Source organism: Dreissena polymorpha, chromosome 7 (assembly GCF_020536995.1).
Source record: "Dreissena polymorpha isolate Duluth1 chromosome 7, UMN_Dpol_1.0, whole genome shotgun sequence".
Lineage (NCBI taxonomy): Eukaryota > Metazoa > Mollusca > Bivalvia > Myida > Dreissenidae > Dreissena > Dreissena polymorpha.
In genome coordinates, this window is record NC_068361.1 from 91671246 (window position 1) to 91697448 (window position 26203).

General features: G+C 33.1%; 1 protein-coding gene across 1 annotated transcript in view; it reads right to left on the minus strand.

The window, feature by feature from the left end:
- LOC127838617 (uncharacterized) overlaps window positions 1-25403 on the minus strand; it is a 414202-nt gene extending 388799 nt beyond the window's left edge. Inside the window, exon 1 of the mRNA XM_052366474.1 lies at window positions 25385-25403. The gene's annotated coding sequence lies outside the window, so the exon portion shown is untranslated. The remainder of the gene's footprint in view (window positions 1-25384) is intronic.
- Between the last annotated feature and the right edge of the window lie 800 nt (window positions 25404-26203).

Genomic DNA, 26203 nt, shown 5'->3' on the forward strand with positions numbered 1-26203 from the left:
TTTGACAGGGCGGAAAGTCGCTTCTACGATGTTTTGACAGGGCGGACAGTCGCTCCTACATTATTTTGCCAACGTAAACAGCGAATGTCCAGGTCTTTAGCGTGCGTATATACAATAAATTGCTTTGGATCACTTCGTTCAGTATGTAACACTCAACCCTGAAAGGCACAGTGATCTCAACTAGACAGTCTCCAACGTCAGCTGAGTCGGGTTCTGTTGTTGACGATGACGAACCACACTGAATTGCTTTGTCTTCATACAATGCAGTGTTGAGAGAAGTATCATCCTCAGTTCTCAGTTATGGATTCATCCTCATCGAGCAGGAAACCATCGTCAAGCGCTGTTGGGGATGATTCATCATGTCGAGATGGCTTGTGCTTCTTCTGCATCCCATAACTCAGTCACTCCCTCCTGGGCATGGCCAAACTGAAAATACAAATGAGCATATCAGATAAACACCAAATAATATGAAATGTATTATATGCTATTCTAAATTTAGATAAAACAAGAGATGTGTTCATCAGAAACACAATGCCCCCTACTGAGCCGCAATTTGACCTTTGACCTTGAAGAATGACCTTGACCTTGAACTTCCACCACTCAAAATGTGCGAATTCATGAGATACACATGCATCCCAATTATCAAGTTGCTATCTTCAATATCGCAAAAGTTATGGCCAACGTTAATTTTTTTTTCGGACGGACGGACAGACTGACATGCTGACAGTTCAACTGCTATATATGCCACCCTACCAGGGGCATAAAATATAAAGGCCTCATGGAATTTATAAAGAAGGCTCATAAGCATGCAATTTATAATGTTTCATATGTGAATTCTTTTTTTTTTCTATCAGCATTTTAACCATTTTAACCCAACAACATTTAAGCTGTTTAGTTGACTTGGTACTGCATATTGTTATAATGGCGATTTCCCCATAAGATATAAAAGACTACTGCAGTTGACGGCCAGTTACCTTTAACATAGGATTTATGTGTGTTACATGAATATTGTATCTTAAAAACTCTTCCATTATACAAAATTCCTTTTCTTGTAATAGAATGAGCTTCATTTTTTTTAATTCATTGTCATATTTCAGCAAATGAACACAGAAAGACAATAAACAACCAATCCACCATTTACACCAGACAATAACTGCTATAAGACAAAATGCTGTCTTATTTCCAGGTATTGTGTGGTATTTAATATTACCTGAGCTAAGACACCTTATTAAATTATCTTCCTATATTATAAATTGATCAACAAGCACCTGTTTTAAATTAAATTCTTAGATTTAATATTCCTTGATCAATGGATTAAAATTAAATTATTAATTTAATTCTTATCTTAATTATTAAATGACTCTTGTTTAAAAACTAAATTATAAATTAAATCATATATTAAATGATAAATTTATTAAAACTTTCCTTAACTTATAAAACTGAAGCACTTTTTTAATTAAGCACATTCTTCGATGGGTATAAAATATTTACACAAAGTAAGATTGTGAATGAGAATGAAGTCAAATTATAAATGTTTAAATTATTATAAAAACTTGATTTAATTGGGGAGGGCTAATCTCTTATCTGGCACCATACTGTGTCTGCCATTATAACTTTGATATACATCAACTGATAAAGCGCATTTCAACACCCATATTCCCATAAACTAGATGACAAAATTGGCAGTTCTGTATGAAATCTTTCACAACATTAGTATCTGGTATCAATTTGACATCTTTCTTGGGTGGTTTGTATGGAAATTAGGGACAGTAAAAAAAGGAGAAATCCATCTCTGTGTGCACTTAAATTGAATCCAGATACTGAGATATGCTCAGTTGTTCATTGTTTAAAAAATCAATACTTATGAACCACTATCATATTATACTTGAAATTACTTTATTGTAATTAACATTCACGGGTGGAATTTGAGCTTTAATTCCATTGAAATACTAGCCATAACACTTGTCAACTGTAATTTCCCATATTCTGTGTAACAAATTTATTTTTTATTCATTTTTGTATTATTTCAATCATCTTGAGATATAATTATTTATAAAAAATCAAGTTTATCGCATTCTTTCAGTTACGATTGCCATTTGCTTTTATTCATGCATCTGCCAATTAGGATAAAAAGTATGTAGTACATTGCTTCTGTTGGATAGGAATTTTACTAAGCAAATGTGAGCAAAATACAATAAAATTTGCACTTAGAGAAAAAGTTATGATGATTCAAACACCATTTGTACAGCTTTAATCACTCAAAATAGGAAGGTTTTTTCGAAAGTAAAAATGGCTGATAGCAAGTATTTTCGAAAGTAAAAATGGCTGATAGTATGTGAAAAATGGGGTAAATCTTGTATAATTTGATTGTTTCACGGAACTCCATTATAAAATAAAACATGCATGCCCCACCCCATATGGGCTGTCAGTTGTAATGGCAGCCATTGTGTGAATACGTTTTTTGTCACTGTGAACTTGACCTTTGACCTAGTGACCTGAAAATTTTTAGGGGTCATCTGCGAGTCATAATCAATGTACTTATGAAGTTTCATGATCCTAGGCATAAGCGTTCTTGAGTTATCATCCGGAAACCATTTTACTGTGTCAAGTCACAGTGACCATGACCTTTGACCTAGTGACCTGAAAATCAATAGGGGTCATCTGCGAGTCATGATCAATGTACCTATGAAGTTTCATGATCCTAGGCATAAGCTTTCTTGAGTTATCATCCGGAATCCATTTTACTGTGTCAAGTCACAGTGACCATGAACTTTGACCAAGTGACCTGAAAATCAATAGGGGTCATCTGCGAGTCATGATAAATGTACCTATGAAGTTTCATGATCCTAGGCGTAAGCGTTCTCGAGTTATCATCCGGAAATCATTTTACTGGTTCGAGTCACAGTGACCTTGACCTTTGACCTAGTGACCTGAAAATCGATAGGGGTCATCTGCGAGTCATGATCAATGACATATGAAGTTTCATGATCCTAGGCATAAGCGTTCTTGAGTTATCATCCAGAAACCATTCGGTGGATGGACGGACCGACAGACGGACCGACCGACATGTACAAACAATCTATCCCCTCTTCTTTGAAGGGGGCATAAATATGGAAAACCATAAAACTATTGAAATCAGAAATTTGCTTATATATAAATGCACATAGATTTGAAAGTTTCAGTATCAAAATGGGTATGATAAATATCATTCATGTATATATAAATGGGTATCAAAAAGTAAATTTCAGTAGCGGGAAAGATATAATAGCAAATTCAATAAGTACACTGTTTTGATATGACAGAAATTAAAATTCAAGTATGAAATGTGTCCACTTTATCAAATTCTAGTATTTAAATGGGTCCAGTTTATAAAACTTGTATTGAAATGGGTCCACATTCTCAATGGTATCGTATACAAATGGGTATGCTTTAAAAAAAATCTTGTCTCAAAATGGGTCTACTTTATCAGAGTTCCGGTATAAAAATTGGTCACATTTCGCAAGTCTCAGCGGAACACCCCTACCCTTCAATGTGGGAAGTTACCCCCCCCGGGTTAAATGTCCAGGTGTTTTGTACCCCTCACAGCAATTGCTAGGGAGGGGGGGGGGCTACATCTTGTTCGGATTACAATAATTTTAATGTTTAAGTGGTCATTATTTTATGTTATTTCCTATGGATGCAAAGAAATACTATATAAAAAAAAACGTAAGCGGTTCTTGATATTTGCAGATCTATTTTTCAATTTTGCGAACAAACACCTTGCCGAAAGTTGTAAAACAATGAAATTCGATTGGTTTAACAACACGCACCTGCTTGCACATGACGGCCCCACATTTAGTCAAAACGTCCCCACAGATAGTCAAAACGAAATCGAAAATCAGAAGAAAAAATATATATGAAATCTACTTCTGTTATTTTCTTAGTTAAGTCTGCAATTACAACTTGAAAGGATTTAGTTTATTTTACGAGGATCCAGCGGAAAGCCAGTCGGTCGATTCAGGCCAAGTTGTTTGCTGCTTGGGAAAGGTAAGTAGAAGATATCAAAATAAAATTTTATTGATGTATAATTTTTTATAAAAGTTTGGTACGCATAACAGTATTTCATATAGCGTAATATCGTTCTTAAAAAAGAATTCTAATATCTTAGTAACTAATTCTTTCAAGTATGGTTTAACGAAATGTATCATGGTTTTAATTTTGTTATTTCAGATACAGGACCGGGACGCTGTCCACGAGTGGCCTCTTGAAGAGGTGCAGTACGTTCTACAGACCAGTGGTATCCAAGAGACCAGAGGAAGTTGAAATGAATGAGTGATGAACTTATTAATGTCTGAAATCAATCAAGATATTGATTAAGCTGGGCGTTTGTGCGTTTGTTTTACAGTGTTGCTAGTGTGAAACACTGAAACATTTTCGTTATTTCTTGTCAATTATTATGTTAGACAACTGTTAGAATACAAGTGATACAAATAGAACATTGTTTTCACAGAAATCATACTTATATATCTCTTTTTTTTCTTCCTTGTCAATTATAATGTTTGACAACTATTAGAAACTATTTGATAATTATTATGTTCTACTATAAAAAATACTCATATTCTTACTCATAAATATCTTTCTTGTCAATTGTTATGTTAGAATGTACTTGATACAAATAGAATTAACTCATTTTTTTTTTAAAGAAATCTTACTTATATATCTCATTTTTCATTCTTTCTTGACAATTATTTTAAACTATTTGATACTTATTATGTTTAACAACAATTGTTATGCCTGATTATTCAACATGCATATCTTCAAATAAAAACAATATTGAACAAAGTTCTTTGTTACACAATGGGACCGTTTTGACCAACTCAAAAATTGTCTTTTGGGCCGTTTTGACCAAAGTGGGGCCTTTTTGACTATTTTTTACTAAGGGCCGTTTTGACTGGGGCCGTTTTGACTGCAAACCCACGTCATCGTTATTGTTTTTGACCGATGCAGTTCGGTCACATTCGGTTCTTATCGACGGTTTCTCTAGACATTAATCGAAAAGATGCTTTTTGAATCGATCATTTCAATCAAGTAATGCGCTTCCGTTTTTGTCAATGTAAACAAATGTCATTGTCGACATAGAGGCTATGCAGTATCTTAGGTATGTTGATGGGGCTAAGCCCGATAAAGCACTTCCAAAATAGAAAATTGACAATGATTTAGAGAAAAAGGAAGTCAAGAAATGGTACGAGGACACCAGAGAACGCTCTTTTCAAGAGCACTGGTGTAACGATCGACCGTCTTAATTCTAGTGACTGATATGATGTAATTGTATTCACTACTATTGAAACAAATGTTCTGCTTTACTATGTGTAGCATGTAAGTGTTAAAATGTTGTGATTTGTTATAATTTTGGTTAAACAAGTTTGGGCATGTAAAAAATATGTTGGGCATGTAAAAATTCTTAAGTAACTGGCCCGACTGGCATGTAACTTTTCAAAGCTAATTTCGAAGACTACTTCTAGACCCTTTATCAACCACTGTTCATCTATAAAAAAAAATCCTATTCTTATTAAGGGTGTCACGATACGCTCCCCTTACGATACTATACGTATCGCGGTACAGTGTGTACGATAAAATACGTACCCTGATACGTATTGTCAGATGGAAACAACATACAAACCATTTTAAACCATTTTTTCAATTTTATTTAAAGATCTCGACATACATCATTTCTTTAATTTGTAAAAAATGTAATTTTATTTTAAATTCATGATTACAAAATTTGTCATTTAAAAATGTGATATGAGATGATATTGGGAGAATTTCCGTTAACATTGATCCAATTACTGTGCCACATATTTTATTGATTGCGCCAATGGAATCTTTCTTGCCGCGTATTGTTACAACATCCAAACATTAAAAATTTACTTGGCGCGTTGGCGCATATGAAAAATGCTGTACCGTACCATACGCACTCGGAGGCGTATCATGCACCGTACTGAGAGGAGACTATTACGATATACCGTCCCACAGAGTACCGTGACACCCTTAATTCTTATCCTATTAACTTGCACAAAAATGAAAGATGCATGGTACTGCACGATTATTACATTTGATGTTCATGGGCATTTGAAAAGTGCGGTCACTCATTCAACTTCTATCAGAAAGGAAAGAAAATGCCAGAGTCTCTCCACTGCATGGTGCAGAAGTTGCATGAATAGCTTTTTAACAAAGTAACTTGTATACATGGGTTAACATGGTTCACTAAAATTCTCATGAAATCAATTATTTGACTGTTTACTTAACTGTTCCCACACCTAATTAAGCTCCAACACTTATTTTTTGCATAAATGCAGATCATCAATGCAATAGACTGTATTTGGAACTCCACTAATTGTTAGGTACAATAAACTTTTTACCATTATGACCCTAGTGTCACATGAATATTCTGGTACCGTACTTACTTAGTTTGAACAAGACTATTTCCAAGCAATATAAGTCCAATACCGATGAAACTCCACCATTTTCAGCAATATTTCTAGTCTATTTGTTGCCATACCAATCAGAATTATTGACATTGGAACACAATGAATTGACATGCATAATCTCCATGTTGCCTTCAATCCATGTTTCAAGTTTCATAAAAAAATATGTAGAACTTTTAAAATTATCGCAGGATCTACTATTTTCAGCAATATTTCTAATCTATTTGTTGCCATAGCAACCAGAATTCTTGACGTAGGAACGAAATGAAATGACGTGCATAACCTCACAATTGCCATCTATCCATATATTCAAGTTTCATGAATAATTATGAAGAACTTTTAAAGTTATCACAGGATCCAGAAAAGTGTGACTGACTGACTGACTGACTGACTGACTGACAGACAGAGCAAAAACAATAAGTCCCTCCATTTTCACCTGTAGGGGGAATAACAATACGCATTCCCGTGGATCTAGGTCAATTTTATTTGTACCTCATGTAAATTAGCGGAAAAACCAGTTGTAGGCAAGTTCCAAATAAGAACTATTGTTCAGACTTAATCCCTTGAAATACCCCTCGGACCGAGAGCTATCAGAGATCTACACCACTTGAGTAATTAACTACATGATAAGTTGGCAAGTATCTGATGTTGTTAATGTGTCATTTGTCTTCATGAATTGAAATTGAATCTGCTTTTTGGTCAAAAGTAATCATAATCAATAAATAATAATGAGTAATGACCTCTTGTAGAGGTAATCTATTAAATTATTATTTAAGTAATACAAATTTAAGCTATAATTAATGATCAATCCATGATTAATGAAAAAAGTAATCAATTAATAATCATGATGATAACAGATTAACCATTATGATTACCCCATGTCTGCTACTGGCAACTTATTGAAAACATAACCCGATTTCTCAGGTAAAAAGTTTTATCAACTCATCAAATAATTATGAAATGGTATTTGTACTAAATACTTCAGGTAAAAATGAAAGTTAGATTTAAAATTTGACATTTGCACAACAGTAGATAGCAGCTTGTGCTTCAGTGATGTAAGACACAAAGAAACTATTATCAAGCATGTGCAATACCCTTAATGTTTTGAAGCATATTTAATTTGCATGAAATGTACAACTTTTTTATCTTGAAATAATTAATGAGAAAATCAGAGCTTCCCTTGACATACTTTTTGTTTCTTCATCACACCCTAGGGTGAATTAAAAAGAGACAAAACAAAAAAACAATTTCTGATAGAATATTGGAAATAGTGTCACAAAGCATTTGGAGATAATGTTCAAAAGAAATTGTAAATACATTTTAAATGTTTATTTATGGATGATGACGAACAATTTAATGATCCATATAAAAAGTGCTTATGAAATGCTGGGAACAAATTAAAATGAATGTTGCCTGATTGAAATCCCATTGTGCTTTTTCCAGAGACTGTTTATCATCTTTGATGTGAGGTGTGAGCATTTAGAAGCCCTTAAATCAATTGAAAGTCTGTCACATTGAATCTTAAATTATGAGTCTGAATATTGAATTGTGTAAAAGGTCCCTTTTTTGGGCTGGACTAAATAACTGCCAACTTATGACATTGAACAACAAGTTTTACTGTAAAGTGTCAAATGAGCAGTACAACAATTGGCCCAGTGACACCCCATTTGCACAAATATTTGTTTGGTACTTTTTCAATCATTTTTGACCCTAGCATTATAACTTCTTAGTAAACTCCTAACAACAAGTATCGTTGAAAACGATGGATGCTCTCCGATGATGCGCTTTGTCAATCTATGTGTTAATAACCACCTAAAAAAATCTATTATTAGCCTCGGTGACCTTTACCCCAAATGACATCAAGCGTCATCAAAAGGTAGAGGTCTATGTAAGGTACCTACATGCCAAATATGTAAGAGATCAGTAAAATATTGAAGGCGCTATGAAAAACTGTTACAAAAGTGTGACGGAAAAATATATTATTAGCCTCGGTGACCTTGTCCTTTAACCCAGTGACCTAAAAACTCATCAAAAGGTAGAGGTCCATGCAAGGTACCTACATGCCAATTATGAAAGAGATCGGTAAAGTGTTGAAGGCGCTATGAGAAACCGTAACAAAAGTGTGACGGAAAGAAGTAAGGAAGGAAGGAAGGACAAAATGGCCACTATATGCTTCGCCAAAATTTTATTTCGGGAAGCATAAAAATATAACACTTGTTTAACCCTTTCCCACACAAAAGCAACGTGGAAGTGGCTATGTGCAAACAGCATAACTTCAGAACAGCCTGTGAATAAAATGCAGGCTGTACAGGTTTTATGCTGTTTAATGCTCATCAGTATCTAAGGGTTGGAAATGAAGCCTTTAAAACTTGGATCTAGTAAGAAAGGTCTTGAATTAAATATAACTTTCTAAGCGACTACAAATGCGTCAAAATACGTATCTAAGGGGTAAAGGGATATACAAAAAGTAAGGATTTGTAGTAAAAAACTAAGAAGATTGCCAGTAGTATTACAAACAATTAAAACTACGTTTTTAAAACTGATAATATTGTCTTTGTGAAATTAATCTGCAGATTCATTAGCCCATTATTCTCAATAATTAAATCAAATACAACTGATAGATTTACCATGCCAACACATTGTTTAAACAATTATTATAATACTTGTTTTCCTCAATAAAAAAACAACTTATTTCGTATTCATTTAAGATTAATAAAAAAAACCTTAAATCTTAAGATTGTTTGACCTGGAGATAATAAGATATTTGTGTGGAGTGTGTCCTTCAGCTTATCAGTTACTGTGTTACTGATTGTAATCTAATAAACCTTGGGTGACTGTGCTCTCTAGGGGTCTAAGGTGACAAAATAAGATAAGACTGGATGCATGTATTTAAGAGGCATAAGGCACTATTTGGATTTTTTATATTAATAAATGACATTAAATAAAAATGGAAACTAACAAACTAACAGCTCATAGATTAAGGGCATTCAATAGTGGTGATATTATATTGTTAGTAAAAAACAACTGCATTAATTTATCAAAAAGAAACTTAACACATAAAATTGTCTATTTCTGAAAAATCTTTTCTTGCTGAAATTGTGATGTACACCCATCAATGCATTTGGTTACGTAATATCCCATATTTGTACGAATTCACTGATGGTATTGACACAACTTACATGTAACTGTAACAATAATAAATATTAATAATAATTATAATGCGAAAAAGTTTCCACCGTAGATTTTCATTTACAAGTTATTGATCGCCTGATAATAAAGGCCAATTTGGTGCAGTCACACCAACAACCAGTATTCGATTTTCATTCTGGGACCAGGGTCCATGTAAATTGTTTCGGTGGTGACAATACAATATAGGTGGAGCTCAAATTAGGTACTCTGGTTGACCAACATGGCACATGACCATGTCAACTTTAAAATATGTTTTTCAGTGAGTCAGAGATTAATGCATAGAAATAAGCTCTTAATATTGAAAATTCTTCCCACATTTTGAGTGTTTACTGCAGGAGCTCCAGGTCAACACATTGTCATAAGCATGATAATACATATTCATCATCACACACTGTCATGTAATTATTCAGGTGAGGAAGGAACTAAGAAATAAACAAGGGCTGTTTGTAAAACATGCATGCCCCCCATATGGGCTGTCCGTTGTAGTGACAGCCATTGTGTGTATACGTTTTTTGTCATTGTGACGACCTTTGACCTAGTGACCTGAAAATCAATAGGGGTCATCTGCGAGTCACGATCAATGTACCTATAAAGTGTCATGATCCTAGGCAAAAGCGTTCTTGAGTTATCATCCGAAAATCATTTTACTATTTCGGGTCACCGTGACCTTGACCTTTGACCTTGTGACCTACAAATCAATAGGGGCCATCTGCGAGTCATGATCAATCAACCTGTGAAGTTTTATGATCCTAGGCATATGCATTCTTATGTAATCATCCGAAAACCATTTTACTATTTTGGGTCACCGTGACCTTGACCTTTGACCTAGTGACCTCAAAATCAATAGGGGTCATCTGCGAGTCATGATCAATCTACCCATGAAGTTTCATGGTCCTATGCGTATGCGTTCTTGAGTTATCATCCGGAAACCATTTTACTTTTTCGGGTCACTGTGAATTTGACCTTTGACCTAGTGACCTCAAAATCAATAGGGATCATCTGCGAGTCATGATCAATCTACCCATGAAGTTTCATGATCCTAGGCGTATGCGTTCTTGAGTTATCATCCGGAAACCATTTTACTTTTTCGGGTCACTGTGACCTTGACCTTTGACCTAGTGACCTCAAAATCAATAGGGGTCATCTGCGAGTCATGATCAATCTACTTATGAAGTTTCATGATCCTAGGCGTATGCGTTCTTGAGTTATTTTTCAAAAACCATTTTAATATTTCTGGTCACCGTGACCTTGACCTTTGACCTAGTGACCTCAAAATCAATAAGGGTCATCTGCGAGTCATGATCAATGTACCTATGAAGTTTCATGATCCTAGGCCCGAGCGTTCTTGAGGTATCGTCTGACAACCACCTGGTGGACGGACCGACCGACCGACAGACCGACCGACAGACCGACAGACCGACATGAGCAAAGCAATATACCCCCTCCTCATCGAATGGTGGCATTAATATATGCACACATGCACACAATTGTTCACAACCTGTGGCTTTCAAGCCTAAAAGATGCAGCAGACGTTTACATTCTCAGGTGTGAAAAATGATGTTCAATAAATTATAAATAATCCACAGTAGATACACTTGATTAACCACACAGACGAGATCTACAGTACTGTAACGACACTGAATTGCACTTAAGTATGTGAATAATTTCATCATTGTTCAATTAATGGATTTTTTTGTCAACATTTGACCAATAAAATTTTTGTTGTAGTAAATACATACAATACCAACAACAAAAAAATCAGTTATAAAAGTGGATAACATTCATTAACCCTTTCAGTGCAGGAACCGAATTTTAAAGGTCTTTGCAAACAGTTTGGATCCAGATGAGACGCCACAAAACGTGGCGTCTCATCAGGATCCAAACTGTTTGCTTTTCTGATAGTTTTCTTTGAAAAAAATCAAAGAAAATGCTAATTTTAGAAATTCAGCAGACGACATTTTAGCAGACGACAAATTTCCCAGCATGCAAAGGGTTAAAGGGGCAGGGGATATATTTTTGCCCAAATTTCAATTTCCAAAAGGCAGCAAAAAGTCAAATCCATTTCATCAAAACAGATAGTGTCACAAGAACGCCTATTTGTGTCAGTGTCATAGCATAGCGCTAAGGCAACATGCATTGAAAATACAATCAATGCCCCAGATAATTATTTGGGAAATAGGGTTTTCACCCATTGATTTTGAAAAATGGAGTGATTTCATTCTTGAAGTAGGGTGAAATGAGTTATAAAAATGCATGCCTTAAAATCATTGTTGCTTTACTTCTGTTGAAGCTGCACACTTGTATTGATTTAATAAAACTGTAAACTATCATTAACTTTAAAAAACTGATGTTTCATAACACCTTTAATCGTTGAAATTGTCCATAATATAAACCTTAAACTTACAAACCAAAAATCGATAACACGAATGATTCGGCACTTATTGACTCTTGCTTTCTTGGTTCGAAAACGTTTGCGATCGACTGATATTTTGGCGCAACAATAGCGGACGTCTTAGGCATTTTTATTTCGCATCGTAATAGAATTTGAAAGTACAGACGCTTTAAAAATACATGCACAATGAGCGACGGAATAAGTCAGATTGAAAACGCATGTATGTCGTGGTATATAATTTTTTTCAGACGCTTTATTAAACTATGAAATCTAGGAGTCGACAGAGCGTTCAACAACTTTGACTGTTTCTTGCTCCGTCATCCAGGCGCTATCTGAATAAAAGCGTCGCCGCGTTACGATAATAATTTCAAAATGAAAATACCGAAAATGAACAAAGCATTTTCGATCGAAGCTATTGTGTCGTACGCATCGAATTTGACATATCCCTTCTCGAAAAAGTTCACTAAATGCGCATTTAATGCGCATTAAATGCACATTTATTGTCACCGTATTTTTTGCTTAACAAGTGCATTTTATTCTGTTAAAAAAACACTTTTTACTAGTGTGTTTATACATATAAGTGTATTTTTCCACAAAAAAATACACTAAAGTGCGTTTATAATAATAATAAGTGCGCTTAAGTTTATTTTTAAGCGCATTTATACACTTGAATGTATTTAAAGACATACAAATAATACACTTCATGGTCAAAGTAATTTTTTATTGCGCATTAATACACTCATACAAATAATACACTTCATGGAGTATTCAAAGTGAATTTTTTAAGCGCATTAATACACTTGAGTGCATTTCCAGACATACAAATAAAACACTTCATTGAGTTTTCAAAGTGAATTTTTGTAAGCGCATTAATACACTTGAGTGCATTTCCACTGATACAAATAATACACCTTACAAAATTGAAAGTGAATTTTTTTAAGCGCATTAATACACTTGAGTGCATTCCCAGTCATACAAATAATTCACCTTACAGTATTAAAAGTGAATTTTTTAAGCGCATTATTCGCTCAAGTGTACTTTTCATCACTTCAAATTAGTATGCTTAAAAATTTACCAAATTTTTAAAAAATCCCAGCATTTTGAAGCCAGCATTCATTCTTTAAATGAAAGGTTTGTGTAAACACATACATAAACAAGAGCACCGCCTTGCGGGTGCAGACCGCTCATCTATTTTCGTTTTAAAGGTGAAGGGACTCTCATTTTCAATCACAAAGGAGGAGGGGTGGAGTGAAGAGGGGTGTATAGTGTGGGGGTGTGGACATTTATTACATTATCTTGTGGGAGGGGATTCTTGGGTGCGATGGTTGGACGGTATTTCAAACATCAAATAATAAAAAAAAATATTTGTGTTTTTTTTACCGTTTCAAAAAAAAAATTGGGGGGGGGTGGGGTGGGGGGGTGGTGGGGAGTATAGTGTGAGGGTGTGGTGGTCATTTGTGAGATGATCTTAAAAACAAATAATAGGGGGGAGGGGGGGAGGGCACGGGGGATGGTTTGGGTGGAGTCTCTTGTGGTATGTCAGGTAAGAGTAGTTTTGTCAAAGTATCAATCAAATCTAATCATAAATAAAGAAGTTATGGCAATTTTAGCAAAATTTAATAATTTGACCTTGAGAGTCAAGGTCATTCAAAGGTCAAGGTAAAATTCAACTTGCCAGGTACAGTAACCTCATGATAGCATGAAAGTATTTGAAGTTTGAAAGCAATAGCCTTGATACTTAAGAAGTAAAGTGGATCGAATCACAAAATTTAACCATATATTCAAAGTTACTAAGCCAAAAAAGGGCCATAGTTCCATAAAAATGACAACCAGAGTTATGCAACTTGTCCTTTTACTATACCCTTATGATAGTTTGCGAGTGTTCCAAGTATGAAAGCAATATCTATGAAACTTTAGGGATAAAGTGGACCAAAACACAAAACTTAACCAAATGTTCAATTTTCTAAGTATAAAGGGCCCATAATTTCGTCCAAATGCCAGTCAGAGTTACATAACTTTGCCTGCACGGTCCCCTTATGATAGTTAATAAGTGTATGAAAGCAATTGCTTTGATACTGTAGGAATAAAGTGGACCTAAACACAAAAGTTAACCAAATTTTCAATTTTCGAAGTATAAAAAGGGCACATAATTCTGTCAAAATGCCAGTCAGAGTTACATTACTTTGCCTGCACAGTCCCCTTATGATAGTTAGTAAGTGTTGCAAGTATGAAAGCAAAAGCTTTGATACTTAAGGAATAAAATGGACCTAAACACAAAACTTAACCAAAATTTTCAATTTTCTAAGTATAAAAAGGGCATATAAATCTGTCAAAATGCACGCCAGAGTTATCTAACTTTACCTGCCCAGTCCCCTCATGATAGTAAGTAAGTGTACCAAGTTTGAATGCAATAGCATTGATACTTTCTGAGAAAAGTGGACCTAAACGCAAAACTTAACCAAAATTTTCAATTTTCTAAGTATAAAAAGGGCACATAATTCTGTCAAAATGCACGCCAGAGTTACCTTACTTTGCCTGCCCAGTCCCCTCATGATAGTAAGTAATTGTACCAAGTTTGAATGCAATAGCATTGATACTTTCTGATACTTTCTGAGAAAAGTGGACCTAAACGCAAAACTTAACCGGACGCCGACGCCGACAATAGCTCATATTTTTTTTTCAAAAAATAGATGAGCTAAAAACAAAAAGTACAATTCAATAGATAAGTACACACTTTATTAGAATGTTAAACCTTAAAAAAACAAAAACAAAGGTTACATATCTACATAAGAGAGGATTCAAACGGGCTATTGCCTATCTGGAATTAACAACTTTAAATATCAAGCTCAAACCAGTGATTTTTCTCCCCTCTTATTACCGGTTACTGATTAACAGCCAAATACAGGTGGTTTCCGCTTCAAAAATATTAAAGTTTTCCCCTCCTTAAGCTGAAATGTTTTCCCTATCATTTACTAGATTTTTATATATTACATTAATTCCAAATCCCTTTTTAATATGGACAAAAGCAGCACATTCAATTCAATCATATTCTGGATCCTAATATATGATAAATGAACCATATTCATGAAATTTATATAAATCTATACCTTATTTTTAAGATCTTCCTTTTTTGTTCATTATTGCGCTAAAATATGCCCTTCTGAGAGCCAGTATATACAGGTTGCTTTGAATTTCCAAGGAAAATCACTGCATACATGCTGACAATATTTAGCAGCTTAGCCCCTGTCACTATATTTGTTTTTATACACTGTTCCTTACAAAAGAATGCATTCATAAACCACCCTTTATAGAGCAGTTCACCAGCTGATCAGGTCTGAAAACTACTGTCATGGTCTGTGACGCGCATTTCGTGCATGATCTCATTTGAGATAAGGTCCTGAAAGATATTTTATAATGTAAGTGTTAAATATTGCTGTTATGGTAATCTTGTTCAACAGTTGCTATAAATATCATAAATTTAAATCAAAACAAATTTGTTGGCTTGTTGTTTTGTTTGTTTATTTTTTTTTTGCAATTTTAATCTCGTGATCATATGTGACTTTTCATAAATAATTTAAAGAAATAACGTTTGGTAGAAAATACTGTTTATAAATGTACTAATATATGTGGTCTCCTTTGGCTGTGTGAACTGGTCGGAAGTGTGACGTCTTTAAATGCAATAACCTTTATTATATAGTTTTACCTCTCAACAAATCCATCTTTTCTTGGTCAAGGACAAGTTACAGGGCGCGGTTTCCCACTCCTGTTCCCCTCAAGTTGGCCTGCTCGTGCAGGGTAAAACTTGGTATTAATGTCCATACATCAGGTAGTCCCCCTTTTGCTCCCTTTTTTGGCAGGCGATGATGCACATTCTGTCCAATGGATCTTCCGATCAATGTAAATTTCACCTTGGGGTTTAACCTTCAAATATAAAATATAAAAGTTCTTATTAAATATGGGGGGAAGAATTAATGACAAGAAATAGGTATAAATAAATATTAAGATGACAAAATACATAAAATACAGCCATAATAATTCAAATGGTGTTGTTTTCCTTAAAATTGAATTACATTTACTTATCCATTTACATTTCCCAGTGACAATACATACATATGATAATGATCATAATTAATTAAATTAAAAAGAGATGCAAAAATGAAAATACAAACCTGTTACAGCTGTTCTTCAGTATTCCAAAAAAAACGGCATATCCCTTTTACCACCCACTTTGAATTTTCTTTGCAACAAACTTATTGTTGATATACACATTGTTTACAACAAACAACTTTCTGTGCTTCAAATAACTTGCTGAGCTCGAACCAATCAAAAGTGGTATGTTTTAAAATAGATGGTGCCATAACCAATCAAAAGTCTATAAACAACCCTTTTGTTTGGGCTAGATGAAGCACTGATAGGGATTAGTGTTTATGATGCTAATGGATCTCTTATCTGATCCTGATCTTATCTGATATTTATTGAATACTAATAATATTGAATAATACACAGCACACTTAGCACATTATATTTAATTGTTAATATTTCAATATAACATACTGAATGGTGTTAGCAAATAATAATAATATTATAAAAATTATTTAAATTGTCTTTTAAAATTTATGTTAATAGTCAATGTGGTAGACATTAATTGAATTGGGGTTAAATATCAGTGTAAGAAAGTTCAAATACTTATTTTTTATGTTGTGGAGATATAATTGATTCTGGCACGCCCACATAATATTTTTGACACTTTAATTATTTTTAATTAGTTACCCACAACCTGATTTAGTTGTACTTTTCCCTTTAAAAGCTGCTCTACTGATTCACATATTTTATGAGCAGACAAATTGCAACAATATGACCATAAACATTATGTGAAGATAAAAAAGAATTCAGTACAATCCTCCTATTAAACACTATATCTCTGTCTTTTAACTTCAGTTAGTTGCTATAGTGTTGCTCTTTTTTATGAAGATGCACTAAAACTACACTTGTACAGAAAGAATATTTTGTTTGCAAATCAGAAAATACACTAATATGCACAAAAAATGCACTTCATTAAAAAAAATGCACTAACTGCATAAAAAGATGCACTTTGTCTACAGAAGATACACTAAAAGTACAGTAAAATACACTTAAAGATAATGAAAATACAGAAAAAAATGCACTTTAGTTCACTTAATTATGAAAAACGTGCAGAAAAAATACTCTTTTTGGTAAAAATGCAGAAAAATACACTTTTTAAAGCGTATTTTGTTAAAAAGTGCATTTTATTTTGAGAAGTGATTTGCGTAATATTGTGATATTTCATTTCTTTGCGTTTTTAAACATTTAAATAGGGTGAAAGACGCAGATACGCAGCTTATCTGGGGCAATGTACAACCAAAGACAAGGTTGGCTTCTTCACTTGTGAAACTATTGCCCTTGATCTTCCCCCGGAAGCGAGACAATTCACCCCCAAGACAATTCACCCCGAGGAGACAATTCACCCCCTAGACAATTCACCCCTGCTCCGTGGACAATTTGTTTTGATCTTTTGCTGTTTGTTTAGGATTTAGTAATTACAAATATCTGTTTTCTAAGGATAGTTATTTGTATTCTTTTTTTTATTTTCATGAAGTTCTAATAAAAGCATATTAAGATGTTCTCAGAATTTCTTTCTTTTTTTTTCATAAAATTACTTGCAATTGAAACATAACTTCGCTTTTTATCTATTGATGTTTGTTTTTGTTATTAACAATATCTTATTATTAACAATATCTTATTATTGTTTTTATGTCATTAAATAATTTATTATATGTTTATGTTTTATTTAAGATTGATTTTATTCATTAAAACAGTTTATATTTGTAAAAAGTGTATAAATAAATAATAATGGTATTGGATACATTATTTGGAAATAATCTAATTGTTTTATTTGATAAGTTATGCAAGATTTCGAATTTTTTATAAAATAACTATATTTTATTTTTAAATGGGAAATATAATAATAAAATATTTGTCACATAATCAGTCAACAAAGTAACAACACCTAAAAAACAACCATTTTCACACCCATAAAGGTATCAATAAACAGATAATCTTTCAGGCATTTAGAGCTGATGAGGGTACTGATTATCTAATGGTAGATAAGGCTATTACTGATTGGGGTTGCTTAGAGATAAGAAGGCTGTAGTATGGAATGAGTTAACATACTGTATGATTGAAGTGGACATGAATTGAGTACAATTTTTGTAAAAAGTACATTACATTTCAAAACATTTTTAAGAGGAGCATACTAGCGGTATTATAGTAGATTTAATAAATCATGAGGTATTCGTGTATAAGTAGCATTTTAAAAAATTATAACATAAAATGGTGTGAAATTGATACTGTATTTGAAATGAATACTGATAATTGCAGACGAAAATATGTTTCAATACACAACATTACAAAACACAACTTCTATCACTAATCCTTCAATGAGAGAAAATCAAACAACTTAATGGATAATAAGAATAAAAATAATATTTTTTTAATGAAACACTTTTGTTTATAGGCAGTTAAATAATAATCAAAATATCAGGTGAACAGCAATGGAATTTGTTAATACAATACCAGGTCTTAGAATTGCCGAGCCCAACAAAATTATTTGTCAATGGGTGTAACTGAAGTCTTTGTTTATCTGTGTTGACACTTTGATGAAGCCTTGTCAGGTGTGTGAATGCTTGATTGTAATACCCATTAATAACACGCTTCCAACCAGATTAAATTTCCTTTCTTTAATTAAGGTTTTCTTATCAATTAAACCATAATATTTTATTTAATTAATTATCCCATCTAACATGAATAAATAAGTAATTGTCATAATGTAAAATTCTAAGAATTAAATGAAACTAATTAATCAACTTCAATATTTGACAAAGTTCTTAAATAATAAAATAGCAGTTAACCTAATAATAATATGAGTATAGGTGCTACCTAATTTACGGGCAAAAGCTTTTTAAGTTTTTTTGATAACCATGTATTTTTAATAAATATATGGACATGATTGTGTTCAAAATATGATAATTGTTGCAATAATTAAGTAATGCATCCAAAAAAAATCAATCTTAAAACGAATTACATATTCCAAGCTTAAAGATCTAGCGTCTTTTTTTTCTAGCCACAGGAATTTATAGCTGGTTCGGTGTCTGTGGTATAGTGGATGGGGTGTCTGCTAACTGGCTTAGTCACTGGGAGGTCTCTGTATTGATCCTTTAAGTGGGAGCATTTTTTAGATAACCCTAAAGACATACTATGGCGTACCATTTGGGTTGAAAGTCAAGAAGACCTACAAGTTAAAAAGAGAAATGTACGTCGAAGTACAATAATTGTACGTCGACATGAATATAAAATACACTTCGAAGTATATATTTGTACGTCAAAGTACACTTTGTACTTCGATATACATGTTTGTACTTCTAGGTACATAATAAATTCATAATAAATGTTTAAAATCTCTTTTTTAGTTGAGGACAAAATGAATAAAAATATCAGAATGGCAAAAAACAACACATAGAAGTTTCAAGTATTTAATGCAATGAAATAGATTATATACAAATTTGAAGAAGATTCAAATGTTACCTTTTTAAAATTAAAATTATTCAGCATATTGTGTGTATGAAATGATCATGCGGGGCGGAGTATCACGACCGTCCAGCGCATTACTGTGTAGGAAATTCCCAACGGTAACCAGTTACCAAGCATTAATGGGATAAATAATGTATTATAAACTCCCCATTGGTTGTATTTTGTGATAACCATAACTTGCATGTCAGAGGTAAATTCCGCCATGCCAGGTCAATAAATACGCACAATATCTATGAGTTAGCGGTCGATAGTCGCATAATTTGGAATAAATTATAATTATAATAATGTTTAACAAATACGCACAATATCTATGAGTAAGCGGTCGATAGTCGCATAATTTGGTATAAATAATAATAATAATAATGTTCAATGTCAAAAATCTCTAAAAGCAACAGACGTAACGTGTCTTCTGAATGGCTTACACTCAAGGGTCGGTGAAAATTGTACGTCGAAGTACATTTCTCGTTCTACTTAGTAGGTCTTGTAGACTTTCGACGTCATGGTACGTCATATCGACATTAAGTACTGGTCCTAACCAGGAAACAGTTTGTTTCATCAAATGTCTCAATTCAACTTGACAGCTTGCTAAAGCAGTTGCATTTAGCATACAGTACACTGATTTAACATAAGCAAAATCATGTGATGTGTCAAATCAATTTTGATTGAAAAATTTGACAGGATTTTTTTTTAATCCAATAAGTTTTAGACTGTCAAATAACACACACTACGTATTGAAAGCCATACCTGGAGCTTTCGTCTGTATATCACTGACTTCATCAGAAGAATGATTTCTACTGTTGGGAAACGTGAACACCACTAATTGTCTTCTTATTTATTATCAATGTATAATTATGTGTAACAGCATAACAACATACTTGATTCGCAATTAAATTATTTAATAAATACAGGTATCTTGCAGGTTTCTAATTTGCTTTCGCAAACTATTGTTGAATAGTTTAAATCGTGTCGCCACTAAAAAACTAGCCATTTTGTAGCAATTCTAAAATCACAGTCTAAACTGCATACACTTAGCTCAATAGTTACAATTTAAATGCAAAGCTCTATTTTACAATTTGAATGCAAATATTAGATTCATCATGTTATATCATCCATATTTTTTTATTTAAACATTCAAATAACACATAACACAGTACATATATTAAAAGGTATGTGGTATTGTCTGGAGATACAAAACACTTCACATCATTCATTTGCACATAAAATAATAGTTACAAAATAAGTAAAACTAAAACACTGTCATCAACCTACATTTCAAGAATATTTACGTATATGAAATTACAAAGTGGTGTTATTGTATTACCTTTTACAAAATTAACATGGCTGGTTTTGTACTAGCCATAAAACATGTATCATGGATTAACAAGTAACAACCAATTTATTAATTACACAATAGAACGGAAATGATATTAATTGCATTAAGCAATTTTACTAAACAAGCTATTTGCTACTGTTTAGTATTACACTATCTTACTAAAAATGATCACAGGCACTTAGTGCTTTTACATACTTGTAAGTTTTGTATTACTAGTTTGACAATTATCGGCAGACACTTGTCGATATACAGACAAAATTTGCATGGGAACTTTCATATTATTTCAGCATAAATGCCTTCAAATTGTTATTTTAACAACCCTTTGACATTGTTTGCACATCTGATCTTATTATACAATTGCTGATTTTTGTTTATAGATAGACATATATAGACTTTTCAGAGTTCTATAAAAGATCACACATGTTCCATCCAAGTAAACAAACAGAACCAATAAAGATCACCTCAGAAAATAACTGTGTGTATAGCTTGGAAATTTGATAGTTCAGGAATCCCTCCTTTGTTGATTTCTGTAAACCAAAACTGTCAGTTTTGCTGGATAGAATGGCTTGTATAATGCCCAGCTCTTGCCTTCGCAGAACAGCTTCTAAAAACGGAAAACCAACAAATATCTTAAAATTTGATCAATAATGCAGACAATTTATAAATGTCTTGTTTTTTGTTGATTTCGAATCTGGAAGATTTTTTACGTTAGACTGTGGTAAGAAAATCCAACGGTATCGGATTTTGTGGTTTTAGGCCTACACTAATTATAGTGATATGTAACCTTTCGGGGATATCGGTAAAGTGCGAGCAGACGAGGTGTAAATACGTTAAAAATTAAAGCTAAAAGACTAAAAAGTTAGATCGGAATATCTTTAAATTTTGTGAATAAATGTGTTTCTGGTAGATAACAACGACAACTTACCAGAATATTGCTCATGATCACACGTAAAACTTCTTTCTGAGACATTGTGTACACACCGGTCTTACTGACAATAACGAAGTGACGTCACCATCTATGTATAGAATGCTTTCTGAGAGCGAATGGAAAATGCGTCACATATAAAACGACAAATAAATAAAATAGGGTGTCGTTATTGAAATACCGCGAGAATACTGGAAGAATAGAGATGTCAACTATAATGTTTAAAACAAATAATTTTTTAACAAGCGTTTGTGATTTGTCAGGATAATAATAGCAATAAGATATCGAAAAGATCAAAGCAAATAAATTCGACAGAAATCTGAGATTCGGCAATATATAAAAGACGGGTTATGTTCACCTAAATTGTGTTTGGTAAAGACTGTCACAATATGTAGTGAACCAGTTTTCGGCTTATACCCACTGAAGAAGAGCATTCAGTGGAGATAATTGAGTAATGACTTAATTCTGGAACGGTTGCGAAAAAAAAAACAAATAATGCGAGAATATTTAGTGCGATTCGCTACACAATTATGATGTCATTGATATAACTTTTCCTGAGGTATGTATTTATTTGTTATTTAGCATATGTCAAAGTGTTTTTGATTTGTTCAAGATCATAACGAGCATCGCGAAAATATATGTCGCGTGGCAATTTTTTTTAGACGTATCCATATGTGGTATTCTTATGTAATTTTATGTTTAAATTCCCATATGTATGAACGGTCAACGCCCGCTTTGCGGGCTTTTGCCCGTATTATTTAAATCCAATGCACAAATATTATAAATACAAAATACTTAATTTGTTTCAATTTTATACCCGCAAAAGCCCGCGAATTCTAAACAGTAGCAAATAGCTTGTTTAGTAAATGCATAATGCAATTAATATGATTTCCGTTCTATTGTGTAATTAATAAATTGGTTGTTACTTGTTAATCCATGATAAATGTTTTATGGCTAGTACAAAACCAGCAATGTTACTTTAGTAAAAGGTAATACAATAACACTACTTTGTAATTTCATATACGTAAATATTCTTGAAATGTAGGTTGATGACAGTGTTTTAGTTTTACTTATTTTGTAACTATTATTGTATGTGCAAATAAATGATGTGAAGTGTTTTGTATCTCCACACAATACCACATACCTTTTTATATATGTACTGTGTTATGTGTTATTTGAATGTTTAAATAAAAAAATATGGATGATATAACATGATGCATTCTAATATTTGCATTCAAATTGTAACTATAGAGCTAAGTGTATGCAGTTTAGACTGTGATTTTAGAATTGCTACAAAATGGCTAGTTTTTTAGTGGCGACACAATTTAAACTATTCAACAATAGTTTGGGAAAGAAAATTAGAAACCTGCAAGATACCTGTATTTATTAAATATTTTAATTGCAAATCAAGTATGTTGTTATGCTGTTACACATAATTATACATTGATAATAGATAAGAAGACAATTAGTGGTGTTAACGTTTCCCAACAGTAGAAATCATTCTTCTGATGAAGTCAGTGATATACAGATTAAAGCTCCAAGTATGGCTTTCAATACGTAGTGTGTGTTTATTTGACAGTCTAAAACTTATTGAATTAAAAAAAAATCCTGTCAAATTGTCAATCAAAATTGATTTGACACATCACATGATTTTGCTTATGTTAAATCAGTGTACTGTATGCTAAATGCAACTGCTTTAGCAAGCTGTCAAGTTGAATTGAGACATTTGATGAAACAAACTGTTTCCTGGTTAGGACCAGTACTTAGTGTCTATATGACGTCGAAAGAGTACAAGACCTGCTAAGTAGAACGAGAAATTTACTTCGACGTACAAATTTTCACCGACACTTGAGTGTTAGCCAATCAGAAGACACCTTACGTCTGTTGCTTTTAGATATTTTTGACATTGAACATTATTATTATTATTATTTTTACCGAATCATGCGACTATCGACCGCTTACTCATAGATATTGTGCGTATTTATTAAACATTATTATTATTATAATTTATACCAAATTATGCGACTATCGATCGCTAACTCATAGATATTGTGCGTATTTATTGACCTGGCGTGGCGGAATTAACCTCTGACTTATGCTAGTTATGGTTATCACAAAATACGACCAACGGGGAGTTTATAATACATTATTTATCCCATTAATGCTTGGTAACTGGTTACCGTTGGGAATTTCCTACACAGTAATGCGCTGGACGGTCGTGATACTCCGCCCCGCATTATCATTTCATACACACAATATGCTGAATAATTTTAATTTTAAAAAGGTAACAATTGAATCTTCTTCAAATTTGTATATAATCTATTTCAATGCATTAAATACTTGAAACTTCTGTGTTGTTTTTTGCCATTCTGATATGTTTATTTATTTTGTCCTCAACTAAAAAAGAGATTTTAAACATTTATTATGAATAAATCTGAAGGAAAAGTGGCTCAAGAGACTAGTGTTTTGATTGACTGTTCAGAAAATGTGTACCTAGAAGTACAAACATGTATATCGAAGTACAAATTGTACTTTGACGTACAAATATATACTTTGAAGTGTATTTTACATTCATGTCGACGTACAATTATTGTACTTCGACGTACATTTCTCTTTTTAACTTGTAGGTCTTCTTGACTTTCAACCCAAATGGTAAGCCATAGTATGTCTTCAGGGTTATCTAAAGAATGCTCCCACTTAAAGGATCAATACAGAGACCTCCCAGTGACTAAGCCAGTTAGCAGACACCCCATCCACTATACCACAGACACCGAACCAGCTATAAATTCCTGTGGCTAGAATTTAGAAAACAAAAAAATATATAAGATGCTAGATCTTTAAGCTTGGAACATGTAACTCGTTTTAAGATTGATTTTTTTGGATGCATTACTCAATTATTGCAACAATTATCATATTTTGAACACAATCATGTCCATATATTTATTAACAACACATGGTTATCAAAAAAACTTAAAAGCTTTTGCCCGTAAATTAGGTAGCACCAATAATCATATTATTTTGTAACACAGTTTATAGAAAAAAACATTGGTTGGATTGCATTTGACAAAAAACACTATTCCATCTTTCATTTACATACTACATTTATTATCTTCACATCAAAATTGTGCTACAAAGTCAAAATTATAACCCCAAACATCTGTTCACAACTTATTTTAAAATATGACAAAAGCAAGTGACAATACAATATCATATAAAAATATGGCAGTGAATTGTCTTTGGGGGTATATTGTCCAAGGAAATCAAATTCTGGAGTGAATTGTCCAGGGGATGAATTGTCTTGAGCCAAGTTGGGGGTGAATTGTCTGACACCCTTTCCTCCACCCATCTACTTTTTAATGAAAAATTGAGAAATTTTACCCATTTCATAGCATGCAAAGTACATTCAAACAGAATGCAATTCTAGTTTTGGCTACATTACTCATTAATTTCAACCATGTGCTGTGTGAATTTACCTAGAAGTCTTTAGATTTTTCACAATTTATCTTCAAAGGTCTGTTCTGTTTCTGCAGCGTGAAATATTGACCTTCGCAAAAACCTCCTTTTTGGAGATCTAAAATATCCTTGCAAGGGAGCTGTCGCTAGTTTCAATGTTTTTTTTACAATATTTTGAGACATTCTTTCTTAAACCTAACACAAGAAATACCTTTTATAAATTCCTAATCGATTTTTAAAGACCATAGGTTACCCATACCCTAAAGATATGTAATTTTTCCCCCTTTCACTGATGGTCACAATATACTAAATAGTTTCCCTATATAATTCAATGTAAAAGCGACATCTTTAAGCGAAAATAAATGCCACATTTTGCACATAGAGACCCCCATACCCATACCTTTTCGTAAAGGCCATTCTAAGCGGAGTCGATTCGTGTAATAAAAAAGATATGTCATGTACGAACAAAGAAAGAATTTGTCAAAAGTCAAAATCGACTGTTTTTGCAACTTTTTTCCGGCCGTTTAATAGTGGAATGTAACCTCATTCAGTGCAATGTTTTCCTTTAGTCTCAAAGTTTATCATATTTCAGGGATTTAGTAGTGAGCACCTATTCATGCCCTACTACTTTCTCAAAGCAATAAAGCCAGAACACTAGTTAAAAGTGTACAACATGCCTTCGAATCAACTATGATATTTTTTTAGAGAGTACAGCACTGCATGAAACGGTTATTTAGTATACTGTAACCTGATATGTGCCCGGTACGACTAAAGTGCGTATATTACTCATATTCGCGAAAGGGGCGAATATCAACAGATATCGGCTGTTTTAAAATGGT